This window comes from Lepisosteus oculatus, unplaced genomic scaffold (assembly GCF_040954835.1).
Source record: "Lepisosteus oculatus isolate fLepOcu1 unplaced genomic scaffold, fLepOcu1.hap2 HAP2_SCAFFOLD_52, whole genome shotgun sequence".
NCBI lineage: Eukaryota > Metazoa > Chordata > Actinopteri > Semionotiformes > Lepisosteidae > Lepisosteus > Lepisosteus oculatus.
This window is the reverse complement of record NW_027168064.1, coordinates 1033084-1053384: the sequence shown is the minus strand read 5'-3', so window position 1 is coordinate 1053384 and position 20301 is coordinate 1033084. Positions and strand designations below refer to the sequence as shown.

Genomic DNA, 20301 nt, shown 5'->3' with positions numbered 1-20301 from the left:
CGGCCCTACCAGTCCCTGATTGGTTGATCAAGGTGAGATATGAGTCACTTACTCCTGACACTTAGGAATGCAGTCCAGATGTCCAACTGGCACTCCCTAGACAGATAGGCACCAATGGATGACCATTGATCATGATAGCCAGGCTTAGCTAAGTGCATCCCCCTTTGGGAGCTGTCCTAATCAAACCTTATATCAGCTTGCATGAATAGTTTCTCTGTGGCTGCACCACAGAGATGAACAGAGAAATAATTTGGGAAAGCTCAGAAACACTTAATTATTTCTTATTAATAAGCCTCGCCGCTACAAGGTAAACCAGAAGACCAGAAAACAATTCAAATATTTAGAGATAGTGGAGCAGCCCAGTCATTTATTGTTGTGGATGCACTGCCTTTGTCTGATAAATCTTTCTGTGGTTCGAGTGTATTAGTTCAAGGCATCGAAATGGGTTTTATGAAAGTGCCTTTACACTGTGTACATCTACAATGTGGTTTAGTTACTGGATTTGTTAGAGTTGGGGTATGTCCTTCGCTACCTGTTAATGGAGTAACTCTTATTCTTGGAAATGACCTGGCTGGGGGTAGAGTATAGCATATTGTTTGATTGGTTTTGTCTTCATTGTCCAAACATTAGATGTTTGTTTTTATGGGTGGGGGTGTTACGTCCCAGTGTGTGTTCTGTGTGTGTTTTTTCTGTTATGTCAAACAATGTCAACCATCACACCACAGTTTCAATATGATGTCATCATCAAACAGCCCTCAGCCAATCAGAACACATCTTATTCACTATATAACATGGAGGCTTTCAGAAAGAAGAGGCCTTTCGTTTGACTTCGGTCCCGTTTGGTTTTGGTTTTCGCTTTGCTTCGCTTTGCTTCTTGTTATTGCTTCGGCTTCGTTTGTTGGTTTGTTTTGCTTTGTGTTTGTGTATTTTGGTATAGCTTCGGCTTTGTTGTTTTGTTGGTTTACATTAGTTTCTTTGTTCTTTCATTTGTTTGTGTGTTCTTCCTTGTTTTGTCATTCCCTTGCCCCAGTGTTACATGTTCAACTTTTGTGTTCTTTTGTACCCTGCTCCTGTTTATTACTCTTGTTTTCCCTTATTTGTATTCCTGGTTCACTTGTGTTTTTGTGTGAACTTTTGTATATAAGGTTAGTTTAGGTTGTTGGGTACACTTACACACTTAGTTGACTTTGTATTAGTACACTAGTTTAGTACGGGTGAGTGCCATTTGTCTTGTATGGTTTTGGGTAGTCAGTGCAGGTTAGCTAGGGTGTTGAAGACGCCGAAGACCGTGTGTTTCGGGTTTTCTTTTGTAGTCAGATTAGCTTTCCCTCACTGTCCTAGCCAGCTCCATTTTGTTTATTTTCTTTTCTTTGGCACCACTCTAGTTCCTTACCCTTATCACGCTTACTAGTCCCTCACCAGAATCCCCCTGCTTCCAAAAGAATTATCCTAAATGATACACCCCTTTACCCCTAGACACTTGGGGTCGTAACAGACCTCTAACTCGTTTCCTTAGCTTGGATTTAAGCCACGAAGCAGGCTTCTACTGTATAAACGTCTAGAGGAATCACAAGCTATTTGAGAGGCCATCATGCCAGGGGGAACTGACAAAGTCTATGCCTAAACACCTAGCGCAGGCTCTCGAGAGACTGTCAAAAATCGCTTTCTCCTTTTGCGTTGCAAGTAAGTGAAAACGCAGTCTCAACCCAGAGCCACTTGGCAGCAGCGGCACGTAAATACTGTTACTGTTACTGCTCGATACCGACGTTAACCTACTATACCATGTTCAGCCACCGCTAGAAAATGTTCGGCTCTAGTACCGGAGCAAACGACAGGAGGGCCAATGTCGAACAGGCACACGTGTCAGACATGGAGAGCGACTAGGATGGGATTTGAACCCATGCGTGCAGAGCACAATGGATTAGCACTCCATCGCCATCGCCTCGTCGGGGAAACTGGACTGTCCGGACATGAGCTAGCGCGCTCCAGATGATCTTTTTCATTTTTTTCCCTCATACTCGAGGGTCATTTTCCTGTTCCACATGCGATTTCAACATTTTCCTTGGGAGATGTCAAGCCAGCACGCCACTGCTGTGGTTCAGTGGCCAGTGTGGAGTTCAGAGGCCCTGTTGTACACAGAAAGCACATTGAGCTCCTTGGACGTGAAAAGTTCCAGATAAAAGCCATTTGTCATCCTTTCTCTTGGTGTCGATGTTGCTATTGTATGTAAAGGTGGCAACTTGCTCAGCGAGCAGGCGGAGCACACACCGAATGCAGATGTGTCTGAGTGGTGTGTCCAAGTGGCTGCAAAAGGACAGCGCTCCCGGGGTGCCGTGGCTTAGTTGCTTAAAGCACCTGTCTCTTAAACAGGAGATCCTGAGTCCGAATCCCAGTGGTGCCTTCTTTGTTCTGTCTTCTTGAACAGAACTGGTCCTTACAGACAACCGCCTACGGCTAGACTTAATTAAATGCAAGTATTCATTTCCTGTCTTTAACGCGACTTGTTTTTCTTAAAATGGATGCAACTTGCAAAACATGAAATACAAACATTGCTAATCAGCGCTAGCGGCTGGCAAAAAAAAAGAAGTCAGCAATGTTTTTTTTCTTTAACCTTAACCCTGCTAATGGAGAAGAGTTAAACGACCGAGTCTATGCAGCTTAAACGGTGCTCATGTCGGGTTCTTAGCTGAAAGGGTTGTAAATCACGCTCACCCCAGTCCTTAATCTTTTAAAAGGATACAAAATTGAACCTAGTCGCCACATCACATACATCCTGTTCAACGATAAAAAGGTGACATCTTTCCTCGATCCAGAGTAAATCCCACTTTGAGGGCATATTGTTTTCCACTTTACCATGAGTTGGGCTCAGCTGCACAGAGGCGAGAGCAGAGCAATGAGGTCACGGGGACAGGGGAGTCACACGCTGGCGGTTTAAACACGCGGAAGAAAACTGAGGGATCCACAGTATGTGGACCCTCTGTGCGCCATCAGTCCGCACTCCGGACTCTGAATCCTGCCATCCAAGTTAAGATCTCGGCGGAACCTGAGGCGCAGTTCCTTCTTAAAACGTAATCTGGTGAGCATTTCTAGAATCGTACTTGTATAGATGCAGCCTTTAATGTGTTGCTAGGTTAAAATTGATGACTTCTTGAACTTCAGTAGGAAACTTCCCTCTTGATTTCAGATTTAATTTCTTTATTACAGGGGCGCTTTTATGAAGACAGAGTCATGTTCTGGTACTTTGCTTGATGGAGGAAGCATATTTCGGACTCTGTGATCTGCTCACCTGGAAAGGTCTGCTGTACTACTACAAGAGAGAAGTAGAGTCTGGAAGAATGGACAATTTTATGATGCTTTGGAAGATAATGTTTTTTTTTTCTTTGAAATCGAAATGAATCAGAATATCAGTGCAAAAGACAAACTCTTGGTTTGGTTTAATGAGATATGGTTTTAAAACAGACAAAATGTAGAAAACAGGTGTTTCTCACTTTTGGAAAAGAATGGACCGGGGGTAATATTTTACTAGTTGCAGTGCTGATCTCACTGGGTTACAGTCCTGTAGTGTCACACCAGGGCCAGTGGCGCAATGGATAATGCGTCTGACTACGGATCAAGAGATTGCAGGTTCGACTCCTGCCTGGCTCGGGTCGTTTTTAAACGCATCGCGCTACTCCCTAAGTAGTCTATGCTACTTACTGCATTGTAATCGTACCCAGTAAGAGATTTCCTTCATGTAAATGAACTGCACCTGACAGCTTTAGAAAAACACCTGGGCTCAGTACGGTGCTGAGAGCTCAGCGTTGCTGTTCTAATTAGCACGCACTGCATCGGCTATGAGCCCGAACCTTTCAATTATTCCGATCAGTAAGTCAACACGTAGTCCACATGAACGGTAGAAATATTCTCGTCTGTCTCTTGTTTGTATAGAACTGAATGTCCCTGACAATGTACTGTTAGTTTTAATTGAAGAACGGCATTTGTGTTCAAATATACCAGACAAGTTTATGTAACTGCTCATGCGACACTCAGTTGTAATTAGTCAAGAAATAAAGTCGAACAACAGCTGCGGGTTTGATTCTGAACGTATCAGATTGCAGCGCCTTTTACTTCCATTGACAAATGATAGAGATTCGAAGAGAGATCCTTCAGACCAGCAAGCAAACCCACGGCTATTTCGGTTTTCTATCTAGGCAACGTTGGTGTGTGCAATAGCATACATGAAAGCGTGATGCAATTTCTGTGGTTACATTTGTTGCACGTCATGCACAGTAAGAGTGTTTCTAACACCAAATAAAAAGTCAACAATTAGCGATCACGCCTTCTCCTCAGTTAACCCACTGAAACCCTTGCTGTTAACAGTTCTTTACTGCGTGCTTTAAGAGCACCTACACATCGTGTCGGTTCTTACAGCTTTATTCATTAGGTTTTCAAAGGCATAAGTAGAGCACCAGAGGTGCGAACGCAAAATGTGTGGTTATCTGAAGAATTGCTTTCCATGGCAGCGGGGCCAAGCGATTTAGCGTTTTTATAGTACCAGGAAAGGAGAAGCGGCACTCCGCCTCTGCCGCGCAGGCACAAGGTGACGTGCGGCAGACGCCGGAGTCGGCAGGTTTCGAACCTGCGCGGGGAAGCCCCAACGCATTTCGAGCCCATCGCCTTAACCACTCGAGCACGACAAATGCGGGCTCCCCGCCGCCGCATTCCTCCTATAATCAAACACGGACTGCGAGGTGGCTGCGGAAACCTTTTTAAAGTTGCTCTCCGTTAAAAAAAATACCTTTCACAAGATTCGTGCCGGCAGACAGACACGCCTCAGAGGGTTTAAGGCTGGCTTCACGTTCAAATGATAAAGTCCCCCAGTCCGGATGTCAAAATGCAACTTTGGCAGACAGAAAAAACATCAACGAACCAAAAATGTGGACAAGGATTTTACAAGCTGCACCACACTGCACTTTCAAAAGCATTCGTGTTAGACGCAGGAATTGCCTTTGATTTGCGCACTTACGAACGCCATGGAAAACGAAACAAAACTAAAGCCCTCAGCTCCTGCACTTGATTATAATCCCGTTACGTGTCGAAGCAGGAATTTAAGTCATCCTACCACTGCAACACGGGGAATAGAGGGAAATGAGCACAAGCTACGAATTGTCTCTAATCAGTCCCTACAGTTGTAAGACGCCTGGAAGCGTGCACCCCCATCATTAATCTTTGCGCATCTGTGCAAGGTAAACTCTGGAGCAGTCTCTGAAACGGCTCAAAGGAAACACGTGATTGATTCCATGTGCATCTGGGGTTCATTTCTTATTTACATTTAATTCAAGGGAAAGGCTTGGGTCAGTTTCAGACGGCCTCCAACAGCGAGATTCAAGCGCCCCACCTTCAGCCCAATCTGCGCCGCCAGAACGCCAACGGCTCCTCTGGTCTCCGGGGTGCGGTTGTGGCCCCGTAACCTAAAGTGTTGGTGGCAGACAAATGGAGACTAACAGGTGATGTCCTAGGACATGACTACATTGTGACACTCGGTGGGGATGGTGACCATTGCTTGGAAAAGAGTGCGAGGCCCCTTTAGAAAAACATTTTGTTAACAGGCATTCTGCCTCAGCCTAAACACCTATAGCTTGCAAAGCGCATGCTATTAAACAGGCACCTCTGCAAGACCTTAAGAGTCTCTTAAACTAGTGATAGTAAGGTGTTCCCAATGGGCGATGTTCGGCTTTCAAATCATCTCTCCGTGGAAGCGCCGAGATGCAGCTGTTTAAGGCTTAGAAGCAGCTGACTGTTTTACTACCTAGCTGATCACTGTCAGTCAGGGAGCTTAGAGGTGAAAAGCCTGTCTGAGAGACAATTCGCCGTCGATCAGTTCAATATGTTCCGTACCAGCTCGGCGCACCTGAGATCATCTTGGTAGCCGTGTAGCTCATATGAGTGAAAGCGTGTGTGTCAGGACTCTTACTTGGCCATCCCAACATACGGAATTTCTTCTGTTTCAGCCACTCTGTTGTTGATGTACTCCTTTGTTTTTGTCATGTTGCAAGACCCAGCGTCTTTTGAGTTTTAGATCACAGGCAGACACCCTGACATTCTGCTGTAGAATTTCCTGATACATCTCGGAATTCATCGGTCCCTCGATGATTGCAAGCCGTACAGCCTCCGCCATGCTTCCCAGGTGGGATGAGGTTTTGGAGTTGGTATGCGGTGTTTTGTTATCTCCAAACATAACACTGTGCATATTTACCAACAAGTTCAACTTTTGTCACGTCTGTCCACAGAACATTGTTCCATGAGTTGTGGAACATCCATGTCGTCTTTAGCAAACTTGAGAGGGGCAGTGGTGGTTTTTTTTTGGGGGAGAGCAGTGGTTTCCTCCGTGGTGACCTCGCATGATCACCACTCCTGTTCAGATTTCTTCTTATGGTGGACTCATGAACACAGACGTAAGACAAAGTAAACCACCTGTTTGCTAGATCCCATCCCCACTCAGCTAGTCAAAGATTCCCTCGAAGGACTGGCAGGACCTATAATTAGTATGATGAATGCATCGCTTGCGTCAGGCGTCGTACATGATCAATTTAAGGTAGTGGTTCTTAGACCGCTCCTTAAGAAGTCAAATTTGGATCCACAAGTTCTTAACAACTACAGGCCTGTCTCAAAGGTCCCATTTCAATCTAAAAGTCTTGAAAGAATAGTTGTTGCCCAACATCAAATGGATTCAAATAATATACTTGAGAAATTTCAGTCTGGTTTCTGAAACTGCATTAACAAGAGTCGTAAATTATATTCTCTTAGCTACTGATGCGGGGAATGCAACAGTGCTAGGTTGCAACAGTGCTAGGAATGCAAACTTTAGGTTGCGCTTCTTCATGCTGCATCATTGGCATGAGTGGAGCTTTTTAAACGTCTGTACTTACTGCGCCCCATAAGAAATCGTTTGTCCCTGTTCAAAAGAGATTGTGCGATGTCCTGCAGCGTTCGCAAAGCAAACCTTTGACAGTTTGAATAGAGGAATTTATTCTGCTTCCTGTGCGTGCAGTAGTTACAAACTTGAACGTCTTTACACGATCTCCTGCAGTTTTCAGGGGGCAGGCTTGGTCAGATGGCTTGGAAAAACGCACTGTGTTTCGGCTCGGGAAACATCATGAGCAGTGTCCTGCATGTTTTCTGTGTATAGCTGTCTTTTAACGCATACAGAATTCATTCGAAATCATTGATTTCTCCAATTAACAAGGATCCCTTAAATGATGAGTCAAAGTAACATCTAATCGGATTAGTTTCCTTAGAGCTGGTTCAGAGTTTGCTCAAGAGTTTACCTTTCACAGATGAGCAAAGAAGAATGTTGGGGGTGCACGCTTCAAGGCACCTTACAGCTGTCGGGAGTGATTCGAGACGATTCGTGGCGTGTGCTCGTTCCCATATACCATACGCACCGGCGTGCAGTGCTAGGATGACATACAATACCGCTTGGGCACGTAACGGCGTTATATGCAAGTGCGGGACGTGAGGGTTTTCGTTTGTTCGTTTTGTTTTGCTCTGCTTTGCTTTGTTTTGCTTTCCATCGCGTTGGTAAGAGCGTAAATAAAAAGGCGATTCCTGCGTCTACCACTAATGTAAGAGCTATTTCAAGTGCGACGTGGTGCGGCTTTTCAAATGCTTGTGGGCATTTCTCTGTTGTTGATTCTTTTTTTGTGTGTAACAAAGTGGCATTTTCATGTCCGGACGGGGAGACTTTATCATTCCGACATGAAGCCACCCTTAAGTCCTCTGAGGCGTGTCTGTCTGCAAGGCTTGTATTTTGGAAATGTTTTATTGAAACGGAGAACGACTTTGAAATAGGCTTCCGCCGGCGCCTTGCGATCCAGGTAAGATTGTAGCAAGAACGCAGCGGCAGCAGGGCTTGCTGTAGTCGTGGCCGAGTGGTTAAGGCGATGGACTAGAAATCCATTGGGGTCTCCCCGCGCATGTTCGAATCCTGCCGACTACGTTGTCCGCCTCCAGTCGGTGTGTTCCGGCGCAAGCAAAGAAGCGCGCCTCTTTGCTGTTCCTGGTGGTTTTAAAACGCCCAATCGCTTGTACCCGCTGCCTTGAAATAAATTCTTCAGCATCCGCGAATGGCATTTTGCAGCTGGAAGCATATGTCGACGCTTTTTGCACAGAGCACCAAAAAAGCGTCTTTTTTGAAGGCCCAGACACTGAGCATTGGTGTTTCAGTGGTAGAATTCTTGCCTGCCACGCGGGAGGCTTGGGTTTGATTCCCGGCCAATGCAGTGGCTTTTGCAGCGAGCGGCTCCATCACTTGCATCCCCTTGCAACTCGCAACTGAAAACCCACTGAAGCTAAGCAGGTGTGAGCCAGGTCAGTACCCGGATGAGGGTAAGCTACAGGGAAAAACAAAGCTTCCAGCTGGAAGCGGTGTTAATGGTGCCGGCGGGGGGGCGCTCACCCTGAGGTCTGTGCGGGTCCCAATGTCCCAGCATAGTGACGGAGACGCTGTGTTGTAAAAGGGCGCTGTCTTTCGGCTGAGATGTAAAACCGAGGTCATAGTGCTCTGTGGTCATTAAAAATGACCACCAAAACCTTTGACAAAAGCTCTTGGTAATTGATGGTCTTCAATAATGCTTCTCCTTTAGGTACATTTTAAATCAGCTGAAAAATGCTGTGAAATGGGGGGACACTTCAGGCCAGTGTAGGATTTGGGTTACAAGAACCATGAAACTGCACGAGAAAGCCCGTACACTGAATTACACGGCTTTCTATTCAAAGGAGGGCAAAAGAAATTCCCTGAGTTCGATTTTTTGCAGCACAGAGAGGACCACTGTCGTGAGGCCGGTTAGCTCAGTTGGTTAGAGCGTGGTGCTAATAACGCCAAGGTCATGGGTTCGGTCCCCGTACGGGCCATGTTCTTTTCTCCTCTCTTACCAAAGCTGTTAGGTTCCTTTCCGTGGTGAGATGGGTTGTCATGCAACGCTGCCACATAGTGCCGACAGACAAGAGTGTTGCGGGAGAAGAGAAAAGTGTTTGAAGATTTAAGAGTGTCTTAGGTGGAGTCAAAATCAAGTGTCACAAATGCAACTGGGAGGATTTCCAATGTTTAATATGGTAAAAATAAGCAGAAGTTATCTGCCGGTCATGGCACAGTCTGCCATGCTTTTGTCAGATACTGTAAAGTGGTGTCGAACTGGAGCCTCACCATTTGCATATGTGAGGCTCCAGTTATACATCGAGTGTCACATTAAATGACAAAAATGAAGAGAGTTAAAGCAGCTGGAGAGGTTTTCTTACAACTTTTGAGCTGACACAGTTTTGGAAAATGTTTCCTTCACGCTGCACTGTACAACATAGGCACCCAAGAGTCTCCAAAACAAAACAGAATTGACAGATAGGAGAAAATTCCCACTCGTCCTGAAGTTCCCAAAATCCAGCACTGAGCGTAAACAAAGTGTCTAAGTAGCGTGGGAATGCTAACCCTAACCCTAGCTGGAGTTTGAGCAATCCAGCACTGAGCGTAAAAAGATGAGTCAAAGTAACGTCTAATCGGATTAGTTTCCTTAGAGCTGGTTCAGAGTTTGCTCAAGAGTTTACCCAGTGGGCATTGATTCGTCGCATATACGTATATTCACGGCGAAAATACGGCTATACGTATATATACGTCGCCTCGACGTATAATCAACGTCGAATTGCAACCGTAAAATCGACGACATTAATAAACGCATATATAACGTCGAAAACACATCTAACACAGTGCCTGAGGCTTTTTACTGTATGTATCGTGTGTGCCGCAACTAGGAGTATACGGCACTCTGCACAGTGTACGAAGTAAATTATTTTCGCAGTAATTAATTTACACTTGTATAATAAATATAGTAAATATAATAAATTAATTACTGCGAAAATAATTTTCTTCGTAAATCCTGCAATCCAGATGATTGGGGTATTGGTGCATGGCTACAGTCTGTGCTAGGAACATGGAGAGGGTCTCTGGTTCAATACATATTTGTGGGTCTGGTATTATTCGTTATGATCATATCGTTAATATCCTGTTTGAAAAACATGTGGACTAAAGCTGCTGCTTCTGTGCTAATTGTACGCCCTGAAGGGATCATGAAGGTCAAAAAATGATTTCATGGGAAAGATTCTCTTATCTAGTGGCAGAACCTGATGGGTAGAACAATATAGCTTTAAGGGGGGTTACCCTTGGGAGTGATTCCCCTAGATGCAAATGATTATTGTGGTTTGTTTGTTCATAATAAGATGTTTTGCAGGAACGGAACAAAGAGAAATTTTACAACTTCAGCTAGTATTGTTCTACAAAACGTCACAGCTGAGGCAGGGGAACAATGTGTAGATTTTTCTAAGAGTTATTACCCAGTTGTTGACCAATCTGTTGACCAATGTTGACCAAAAAAGCCTAGGATTATGCTGGGCTCCAGCCCACAGGGATTTACCTGTGCTGTAAGAACTAATGAGTGAATAAGGAGACTGGATTCTGGTGAAAGACTTCAGGAAAAAGAAATGGTGTTCACTCAGGTGGAGGGGGCTGTACCAGGTGCTGCTGACCACTGCCACTGCTGTGAAGGTCACAGAAATGGTGCCCTGGATTCATGCTTCCCACTGTAAAAAGGTCACAAACGAACTGAACAAAGCGCAGGAGTGATGTCTCCACAAGGACAGATGGGGATAACCTGCTTGGGACTGATGTGCACAGCCTTTTTCCTTTTTATGTAGAAGCCTGTCACCACCCCAAAAGAGGAAGAATCTAAACACGAAGCCTCTTTGTATACAAACTGGCTGAATGAAACTGATAATGAGGGGGATATGAGTAATTTGTGGTATAAATTTATAAATCATACTGTAAAGTTAAAGAAATTTAATGCATCTTGTTATATATGTGCTTTAATGCCTCATTCTACAGCCTCACCCATGCGACTTTTTATGAAATGTACTCTTTTATTAATATCATGTTAGAAGGCTTAGACGCTATCAAACAAGAATTAAGGGGAGTTAGATTAATGGCACTTCAGAACAGGTTCGTGCTGGACCTTCAAAATGCAGCATCTGGAGGAGTCTATGCTTTAGTAGGAGACTCCTGTTGTACATATATTCCAGCTAATGACTATGATTACGGAAATCTTACGCTCGCTATTCAGCATTTAAAAGAACTAAAAGACAAGGTGAATAAAGAGAGAGGCATAAAAGATACACCGGCTTTTCTCTCCTGGTTAGAATCACTGTTTGGGCCAGGGGGAATGTTTTTCTTTTAAGTTACTAACACCGATTATAGGGGCTGTGATACTTGTCTTCCTGTTTTTATGTTGCTGTATGACATGTATTATTCCAATGCTTCGAAATATGGAAATATGGTACCTAGGGGGATAAACTGTTCATCCTTCCAGTCTGGAGAATTGGCAGCTGTCTGACGTCAGTAAGTGATCCTTAAAAAATTAATAGTTCCATGACAGTGTGCATCACCAGAAAATCAATTTCAATGCATTAAAACTCTTGTTATCCTTCTGATCATTGAAGTGTCATTGCCCCAGCACTGTATACTCTTACTTTTGACGCCTGTCTGAAGTTGGATCCATTTCTAAGAATGGTGACTCACATATCCTCATGCTCAACTTTGGCTCAACCACACAAACTATGAAGTTAATCATCTGCTTTTGCTCCAAGATTTATGTTACTAGGCTCTCTCCTGGGGATCCTCGTGTTCAAACATTGCCCTTATTGTGGATGATCCATGACAGAATTCAGGGAATTCAGAATTCTGATACCTCAGCTCAGATTCTGACTGGGCAGACTGTCATTGCCTGGTGTGAATGTGTGCATATCTGTTTTTGTGCATGTTCTGTGGCCTGTTGTACAGTACATCACAAATGAAAGGGAAATGGAAAACTAAAATAAGACTCAAGTGTTTTATCTTTCATTAACAGTGTTTCATTAGTATCTGTGCTAGATCCTGTCATCCACTGCTTACCACGACAGGCTCTAGCACAGGATAGCAGCTAATACATTTAACAATCTCACTGCACAATGTTGTATATTCAAGGGCTGATCTTCTGTACTTTTTCTTTCACTTTTCATTTCCTAGAAACTCAGTCCTGCCAGGAATAATCTGAGAACAAAATCAATCTGAGTGAAAATCTAAGCAGAGGAAGATTGTTTTACAGAGTCAACAAGGTCTTATTCAAGGTCATCAGCACTAACAACATTCTCTCTGGAGACAGGCGATAAGAAAATTGAAAGTGTGTATTGTTACATAACAGCAGAGACTATGAGTTATGCTATCATGAGAGTGGTGATGGATTTTTTTCATTGCTTAGTTTTGCAGGTTCTGTACATTTGAACATTCAAAGTGACTAAAGTAAAGGAGTTTTCCCTTTTTACCACATAATTCCCAAAGATCAACACTAATAGAAAGCCTAATTCCAGCCAAGATTCAATTACTGTCTCTCAGGCATCCCAGCAGTGGATTTCATGACTTCAGACAGCCATCTTTATCAGTGGAGAACTCAATGCTCTGAGGTTTACTGGCAGAGTCTCACACTGGGTAATATGTTGGTAAATAATGTCCTATGGAATTCTACTATTGATAAATTCTACTATGGAACTGCGATGTGTCCTGAAAAAATCTTCTATGATAGTGGTACAGTCCATCACACCCCACCTACAGCCTTTAAAAGAGAAAAAAATATTCTGATATTATGGTGGAAAAAGAGCCCTGGAATCTTTGTAGAAGGACAAAAGACGGAAAGAACGGGCAGTGTAACCATGGCGAAGAGAAGGGAAATATTGGAGAGAGCTTTTTTCATACACTTTTTATCATTGTTTTTCCAGCCCAACAATGATCAACAAATATGGGCAGGCGTCCTGTGCCAAATCCAATCTACCTTTCTTCCAAGCATACAGGAATGTCAGTGAATTAAATATTGACATATGAAAATACCCAAAAATATGCAATCACACATATGCAGTTTGAGCAAACATAAGACAATACCCAAGTACCACAAACTACCAGGCATCATTAGCAGTTCAGGTGGGGAGCTGTGTCAGCATGCGTAGGCTGCAAAGGAACAAGTAATAGGTCTATTCCATGCTTAAAAGAGAAGAAAGAAAACACAACATTTCAGCCGTGGAGCCCTCACACCTGAAGAAGGCTCCACGGCCGAAACGTTGTGTTTTCTTTCTTCTCTTTTCATCTAGTGTCATTAGCCAGTTCCTGTCAAAATAAAATAGAAATGGATAACATTCTAGAGAGAGTTTGAAATACCAAGGTACAATTTAAACCATATTTCTTCCACTACAACCACAATATTTTGGAGAGATCGCTGAGCCTAACTGTTCTGGCATGCCCGTTAGCCTCCGTCCTGCTTCAGCAATGAATGCAACGGGGCACATTCTGAGGGAGATGCGGTCAATCAGGTTACAGGAAAACCACGCTATGCTTTTTTTTGAGATCCTGAAAAGGACAGAGGGGCCATGTATATGTGTGCAGCTGGATATGTAATTGCAGGTGGCGTAGCAAATTCTGCTGAAGCCCCACTGCCTGGTGTGGACGGTAGCTGTGCATGTTGCAGCAGAATTGTGCATGTGAGATCAAGGGGGCATGTCATGTGTTTGAGCACTTCACTCCCTTCCGGAAGCACGTGATTCCCTGAGTCCAAAAATATTTGTAAGTTCTTTGGATGACCTGTGGACCGATCTTTCACGATGAAGAATTCCTTGAGAAGAATAGATCTCGGCCCACCATCCCAATGCCTCCATCTCAAAACAGCAACCTCCCACTGCCCTTAGTCTGCAAGGCAGTCCTTTCAAGTGCGATGATGACGCCGGGACCTTCGTTGCCTATTGTACGAGCTGAACTTTTGTGCTCATCAATTCAACGCTCTTTCCATCAACTCATCTTGTCTTTTGACGCTTCGTGTTTTGTGCTCCTTTGACTATCGGCATATCGGGTGACTGCAAACACTGAAGTTCTTGCTTACGGAGTGTGGAATAGTGTTTTCAAGTGATCGCTGTTCTGTCATGTTGACGCCGAGTGAATCTTTCTTTGGCAACATGGGCAGGCTGACAGCAGCGCGAGCGAAAGTAATGGCAAATTTCTTGACTTATTTCTGAATGTGAATGTTCTTTAGAAAAGGGATGCGGCGTTGCTTCTCCCCCGTGTAAAGGTCACGCATTCCAGACGTGGTTATGAGCGAACAGTTGCCGCAAGTGTTTGAAAAGAGCAAGAGAGGAAGCAGCCCTGCCCCGTGTGAGGATCAAACTCAGGACCTTCAGATGATGAGACTGACGTGCTACCAACTACGCCAACGAGGCCAGCTGCAGTACACAGCCGGAAAGTTTGCCTCATGGATTTCAGTCGCCCGTTCCCTAATCTTTAGACGCCCTCTGCTGGATGTTGCATTTGCCTTTTGATCTCACCGATACTTTTTTGGTCTGTTTCTGTTGCAAGTCTGTTTTTCAGATCTCACCTAGCACAAGTCTCTCTGACTGAAGTGGCCTCTCTGCTTCAGCATCGTGCCCTCACTCAGCCTTTAAAAACGTCACTCGGACTTCTGACATGCTGACATGAAATGTCAAGAGAGAGTGGCGGAGACGCTTAAGGCAGAGAGAAGATGAAGAGGGGGCGTGGCTGCGAAATGATTGACAGATGCATGACGCTCTCCGTGACCACAGGCTAAAGGACACCTTTCGGCACATCAAGCTCTAAGCACACACCTGGAGGACGTGGGAAATGATCCCGCTACCTCTCGCATGCAAAGCGAGCGCTGTACCATGCAAGCTAACCCCCCTCGCTGGGGCTCATGCCTCGGTGTCGCCTAGTGCCGCTTGTTCCCCTCTTACCGGGTGCAGTTCACTGCCCTTCGTCTGCAAGGCAGTCGTGTAATTGCGGCTTTCTTGACTTATTGATGAAGGTCTGACTGGACGAGCGAATGACGCCTCTCCCCCGTCCTCAAGCTCGCTGACAGAATAAAATGGAAAGTGCTGCCGTGGCTCATTGGTTTAGGGGTATGATTCTCGCTTAGGGTGTGGGAGGTCCTGGGTTCAAATCGCGGATGAGCCCTTGTGTGTTCTTTCTGTCCTCGTCCACAAGACTGGGAACTGATATCCACATCACCTTGCAGCATCTGCTTATGGCAAACGATGGAATGTGACTAATGACTGAACGAGCCTGGTGAATACTCATCACGTGGCACAATGAGAGCGTGCAGTCAGCTGTCCAAGGCAGCAACCTCATTGCTCGTTCAAAAGAACACGTACTGAAAACTCATCACCACTATGTCGTAAATGAGCACCGCGATCGGTTGTTGTCATGCGTCCTTACCTGGGAAATGCAGAAGCAAAAACTGCCCTCTCTCAGCCACCGAAACGTGTGCGGCTCGCCTTGCACTCTCTGCGCCTCGCATATTTATGGAGCTGTCTGCTCTTCTTTCTGTTGAAGTACGCAAGTTATGGGGCGTACTGCAGACTATGATGTGCTCAATGACAGCTTTCAAGATTTGAAAACTATGAGCTTGATGGCTCAAGTCGAACGAATGTGGTTGTTACGCAATTGATGATCAAACGCACGTATTCTAACGATTCGTGAGAGTATGTTCTAAAGGTCCCTGGCTCGATCCCGGGTTTCGGCATTTTGTTTCATCGCGCTCTTTGTTCCTCTCTCCAGCGCCCTCTGCCTAAAGTGACGCGTCCCTTTCTCAGCCCGAAACGCAAGCGAGACACCAGCAGCAGTCCCTACAGGTTTCCGTAGTGTAGCGGCTATCACGTTCGCCTAACACGCGAAAGGTCCCTGGTTCGAGACTGGGTGCAAACAGCCTCTTCTTGCACGCTCCTGCACTTCACAGAGGTCTTGAACCACCAGTCATTTGTTCCCAATGTATTTCCGGTGCCTTCATGCACTCTTGTACCAAACGCACGTTTTTTCTGTACCTGGAGCCGATCATTTGCAATTGGGCTGTCCCGACAGACCAAGACGAGCTCTGTCGGCTCAAAAGCAGCGCAACACCTGCGAGAACAACAGAAAGATTAGTACCCAGCGGGGGCCTCTTAGTGAGCCCAAGATCTAATCAAGAATCGACTCCAGAAACAGGGCTTGGCGCATTGTTCCATACTCCGACCACTCTTGGTGTAAACAGGTCCCTCCTGGTCTCTGCATGAAATGCACTTTCCTGCGTTTGCTTTGGTGTAACTGGCTTCCCATGCATGGGCGAATGTGAAGAAGATCCTTAGTAAGTCATTGAAGAAACCCGAGAAGAGGTCGGAGTGGCCTCTGTCGTTCATCAACGATCCAGTCAGGCAGTACTCCTCTGTAAAGCGCCGTTTGTTCACATCGATTGGCTTTTTTTTGCCTTCATTCATGCAAGTAGTAAAAGCAGACGCCCCTATTCTGCCGTGACCCGGATTTGAACCAGGGTTGTTGCGGCCACAACGCAAAGTACTGACCACTATACAATCACGGCGAGTTACCGATACACACGTGGCAGGGCGGAAAAGGCTGTGCTCTCTTCGTGTGACATAATTCGGAAAAGTCCTGACGTTGCATTTCAACTGAGTCCCAGTATACATCGACCCTTCGACACTCTGAGTGACAACTCTCTTGCGTGTTTTCTCATATTTATGTAGTTTGCTTGCATGATGCCCGGAACAGCAGGGTTGTGCACTCCCATATGGTCTAGCGGTTAGGATTCCTGGTTTTCACCCAGGCGGCCCGGGTTCGACTCCCGTTATGGAAACGTGTCAATTTTGCCTCCTGCTTTCCAAAAGATCAGCAGTGTGTACGAAGGAGCCACATTAAAACTACTCAACGTGCAAAACGTGCGAGAAGAGGGGGCGCTTGTTTCCAGCCGAAACTTCTCGCGTGTGAGACGAGCTGACCATTGCTGCAGGAGGTGGGAGGGTCACTCTGGTAGACAGGGCTGACCTTCGGCAATAGGATTTATACTCTCCAAGATGATATTTGCACTTTCTGGAGAGGCGATTTTCTCCACTTCAGTAGCCCGATTTCGTCGATTGCGTGGAGAGGGCTGTAGAATGTGGCGCCGTCTTTCCTGCTCCGTCCATGACAGGCGTGCTGGTCTCTGGAGAGAGAGCACGGTCCATCAGCGCACCCCAATAAAGGCACTGGAAGCAGCTGAATCGCATTGGCGAAGCTCAGCGCTGGGCCGCTGGGCACATCTGACCACAGTTTCCGTAGTGTAGTGGTTATCACGTTCGCCTCACACGCGAAAGGTCCCCGGATCGAAACCGGGCGGAAACAGACCAGACTTCTTCTGTCGCCACGCACAAAATGGGATTGGGGATTGGGGATTCGCCTAGTGATCGAACAGACCCACTCACCTCTTAGTGTGGCGGGATCTGCACAGTGCATGTCGCAGCGCATCCTGCTTTCACTTCAATGCGCGTCCTGATGTACCCCGGTCTCCCGCGTGACAGGTGGGGACAGGTGACAGGTCCTATACTAACGAGGAAGACATCACTCTCTCCGACCCCCGGCATCGTGTCCCGACCCACCGTGCTGGAAGCCGACTCGTGCTGTGATTCCTTTACGGAGCAGAAATGACAACCGAGGAGCCGAGAGATCATTTCAGCATTTCGCGTCTGAACGGAAAACACAAACGACCAACTCGGAATGATTTGCCTTTGACGCTTATCAAAGCGTTCTTTGTGCATCGAACAGACCCACTCACCTCTTAGTGTGGCGGGATCTGCACAGTGCATGTCGCAGCGCTCCCTGCTTTCACTTCAATGTGCTTCCTGATGTCGAGTCGTGTGCCGTGCGGAGGCTCTGAAAGCGAGAGCAATGAAAAGGTGCACGACGCTGTGTTAGAAAACAGAGAAGTGAAAGGCAGTCCTTTCTCTAAGGAGGTAAAAGAAAAGCTACTCCCCGTCGGGGAATCGAACCCCGGTCTCCCGCGTGACAGGCGGGGATACTTGCCACTATACTAACGAGGAAGACATCACACGCTCCGACCCCCGGCATCGTGTCCCGACCCAGCATGCTGGAATCCGACGCGTGCTGTGATTCCTTTACGGAGCAGAAATGACAACCGAGGAGCCGAGAGATCATTTCAGCATTTCGCGTCTGAACGGAAAACATAAACGACCAACTCGGAATGACTTGCTTTGGACGCTTTTCAAAGCGTTCTTTGTGCACGACAACTGCGCCGCCTAGCAGATACAAATGGGTTGTACAACTTTGAAGTAGCAAATGGAAGAGGGCTAAGCCTCCTCTCTTTTAGCCCAGGTTCGATCTGTCTCCCAGAATCACCAGGGCGCACGCACACACACACACCCGTGCCGTTGAAGTACTCTGCTTCATTTCTAAGGGCAACTCAACATTCACTCCTACCCCGAGTGCAGAAAAGACAGCGTCTGCAGCAACAGCAGCTCAGGTCTCTGCACAGGAGCTAAGCTGCCCCCATCTCCTCTGCTCTGCGGCTCCTACTGAGTGGAGTCCTGCCTGGAGCCGTGTTTGCAGGCGGCGGCTCCCCGCACCCTGTCTGTGCGTCGTGTCCAAGAGCTCCTGGGAGGAAGAGAGAGCCCTCCGACTCGGGGGCTTTTCCACGGTCTGTGTGAGGAGGGGCGGGTGTGTCCAGCAGCTTATCGAGCGGAAGCCTGGGGCGGCGGAGAGCTGTGATCGTGCAGACCTTGAGGTGTCACCTCTTTGTCTGCTTTCCCGCCCTCCCTCCGCCCAAGCTCTGCTCCAAAGTAGCCCGGCAACCCCTCACACCTGCACGTGTCACAACCTAAGGTGTGGTCATGAGACACCCATGGGGTGTTGTTCTGTTCTTGCTAATTGTTTCCTGCCCGTCGCAGGCAGGAGTCCATGCGAGGAAGATGCGCTGGACAGAGCTCAGAGGACGCACCTGGGTGGCTTTCCTTCTGAGTGACGTTCCTGCAACACTCTCCCGCTACTCTTGGTGCGCTCATGCCGCAACACAGGAAGGCTGGAGCAGGTGGCTGTGGGCTCTGTGCACCGCCGAAATAGCTCAGCTGGGAGAGCGTTAGACTGAAGATCTAAAGATCCCGGGTTTCGGTGTTTTGTTTCATCGCGCCCTTTGTTCCTCTCTCCAGCGCCCCCTGCCTAAAGTGACGCGTCCCTTTCTCAGCCCGAAACGCAAGCAGCAGCAGTCCCTGCAGGTTTCCGTGGTGTAGCGGCTATCACGTTTGCCTAACACGCGAAAGATCCCCGGATCGAAACTGGGCGGAAACAGACCAGACTTCTTCTGTCGCCACGCACAAAAGGGGATTGGGGATTCGCCTAGTGCTGTGATCGAACAGACCCACTCACCTCTTAGTGTGGCGGGATCTGCACAGTGCATGTCGCAGCGCATCCTGCTTTCACTTCAATGCGCGTCCTGATGTACCCCGGTCTCCCGCGTGACAGGTGGGGACAGGTGACAGGTCCTGTACTAACGAGGAAGACATCGCTCTCCGACCCCCGGCATTGTGTCCCGACCCACCGTGCTGGAAGCCGACTCGTGCTGTGATTACTTTACGGAGCAGAAATGACAACCGAGGAGCCGAGAGATCATTTCAGCATTTCGCGTCTGAACGGAAAACACAAACGACCAACTCGGAATGACTTGCCTTTGACGCTTATATACCTCTTAGTGTGGCGGGATCTGCACAGTGCATGTCGCAGCGCTCCCTGCTTTCACTTCAATGTGCTTCCTGATGTCGAGTCGTGTGCCGTGCGGAGGCTCTGAAAGCGAGAGCAATGAAAAGGTGCACGACACTGTGAAATAAACATTAATAAACGCATATATAACGTCGAAAACACATCTAACACTAGGAGTATACAGCACTCTGCACAGTGTACGAAGTAAATTATTTTCGCAGTAATTAATTATATTTACTATATTTATTATACACGTGTAAATTAATTACTGCGAAAATAATTTACTTCGTACACTGTGCAGAGTGCCGTATACTCCTAGTGTTAGATGTGTTTTCGACGTTATATATGCATTTATTAATGTCGTCGATTTTACGGTTGCAATTCGACGTTGATTATACGTCGAGGCGACGTATATATACGTATAGCCGTATTTTCGGCGTGAATATACGTATATTCGACGAATCAATGCCCACAGCTTGGCATACAAGGGTTTTGCGGAGGGGTCTTGCCACCTGCCTGAAAAAAAAAACAGTAAAATGTTTGAGTGCCTATAGAGTTTCTATTTTTATTTTCTTGAGAAAAGTTGATACCATTTCCTGGAAACCCCGTCCCCCATCAGTGCGCGGTGCCCGGGGAAAAATCTGTAGGGGGGCGTCTGATATTCTGAGCGGGGGTGATATTTCGGT

At 46.5% G+C, this 20301-nt stretch overlaps 4 non-coding genes across 4 annotated transcripts; 2 read left to right on the top strand and 2 right to left on the bottom strand.

The window, feature by feature from the left end:
* Nucleotides 1-16382: 16382 nt before the first annotated feature.
* Nucleotides 16383-16454, bottom strand: trnah-gug (transfer RNA histidin (anticodon GUG)). Its single transcript has one exon. It is a non-coding gene; the product is annotated as a tRNA-His (tRNA).
* A 201-nt stretch (nucleotides 16455-16655) lies between these two features.
* trnae-uuc (transfer RNA glutamic acid (anticodon UUC)) lies at nucleotides 16656-16727 on the top strand. Its single transcript has one exon. It is a non-coding gene; the product is annotated as a tRNA-Glu (tRNA).
* Nucleotides 16728-17178: 451 nt separating this feature from the next.
* trnav-cac (transfer RNA valine (anticodon CAC)) lies at nucleotides 17179-17251 on the top strand. Its single transcript has one exon. It is a non-coding gene; the product is annotated as a tRNA-Val (tRNA).
* Nucleotides 17252-17874: 623 nt separating this feature from the next.
* Nucleotides 17875-17946, bottom strand: trnad-guc (transfer RNA aspartic acid (anticodon GUC)). Its single transcript has one exon. It is a non-coding gene; the product is annotated as a tRNA-Asp (tRNA).
* Nucleotides 17947-20301: the final 2355 nt, after the last annotated feature.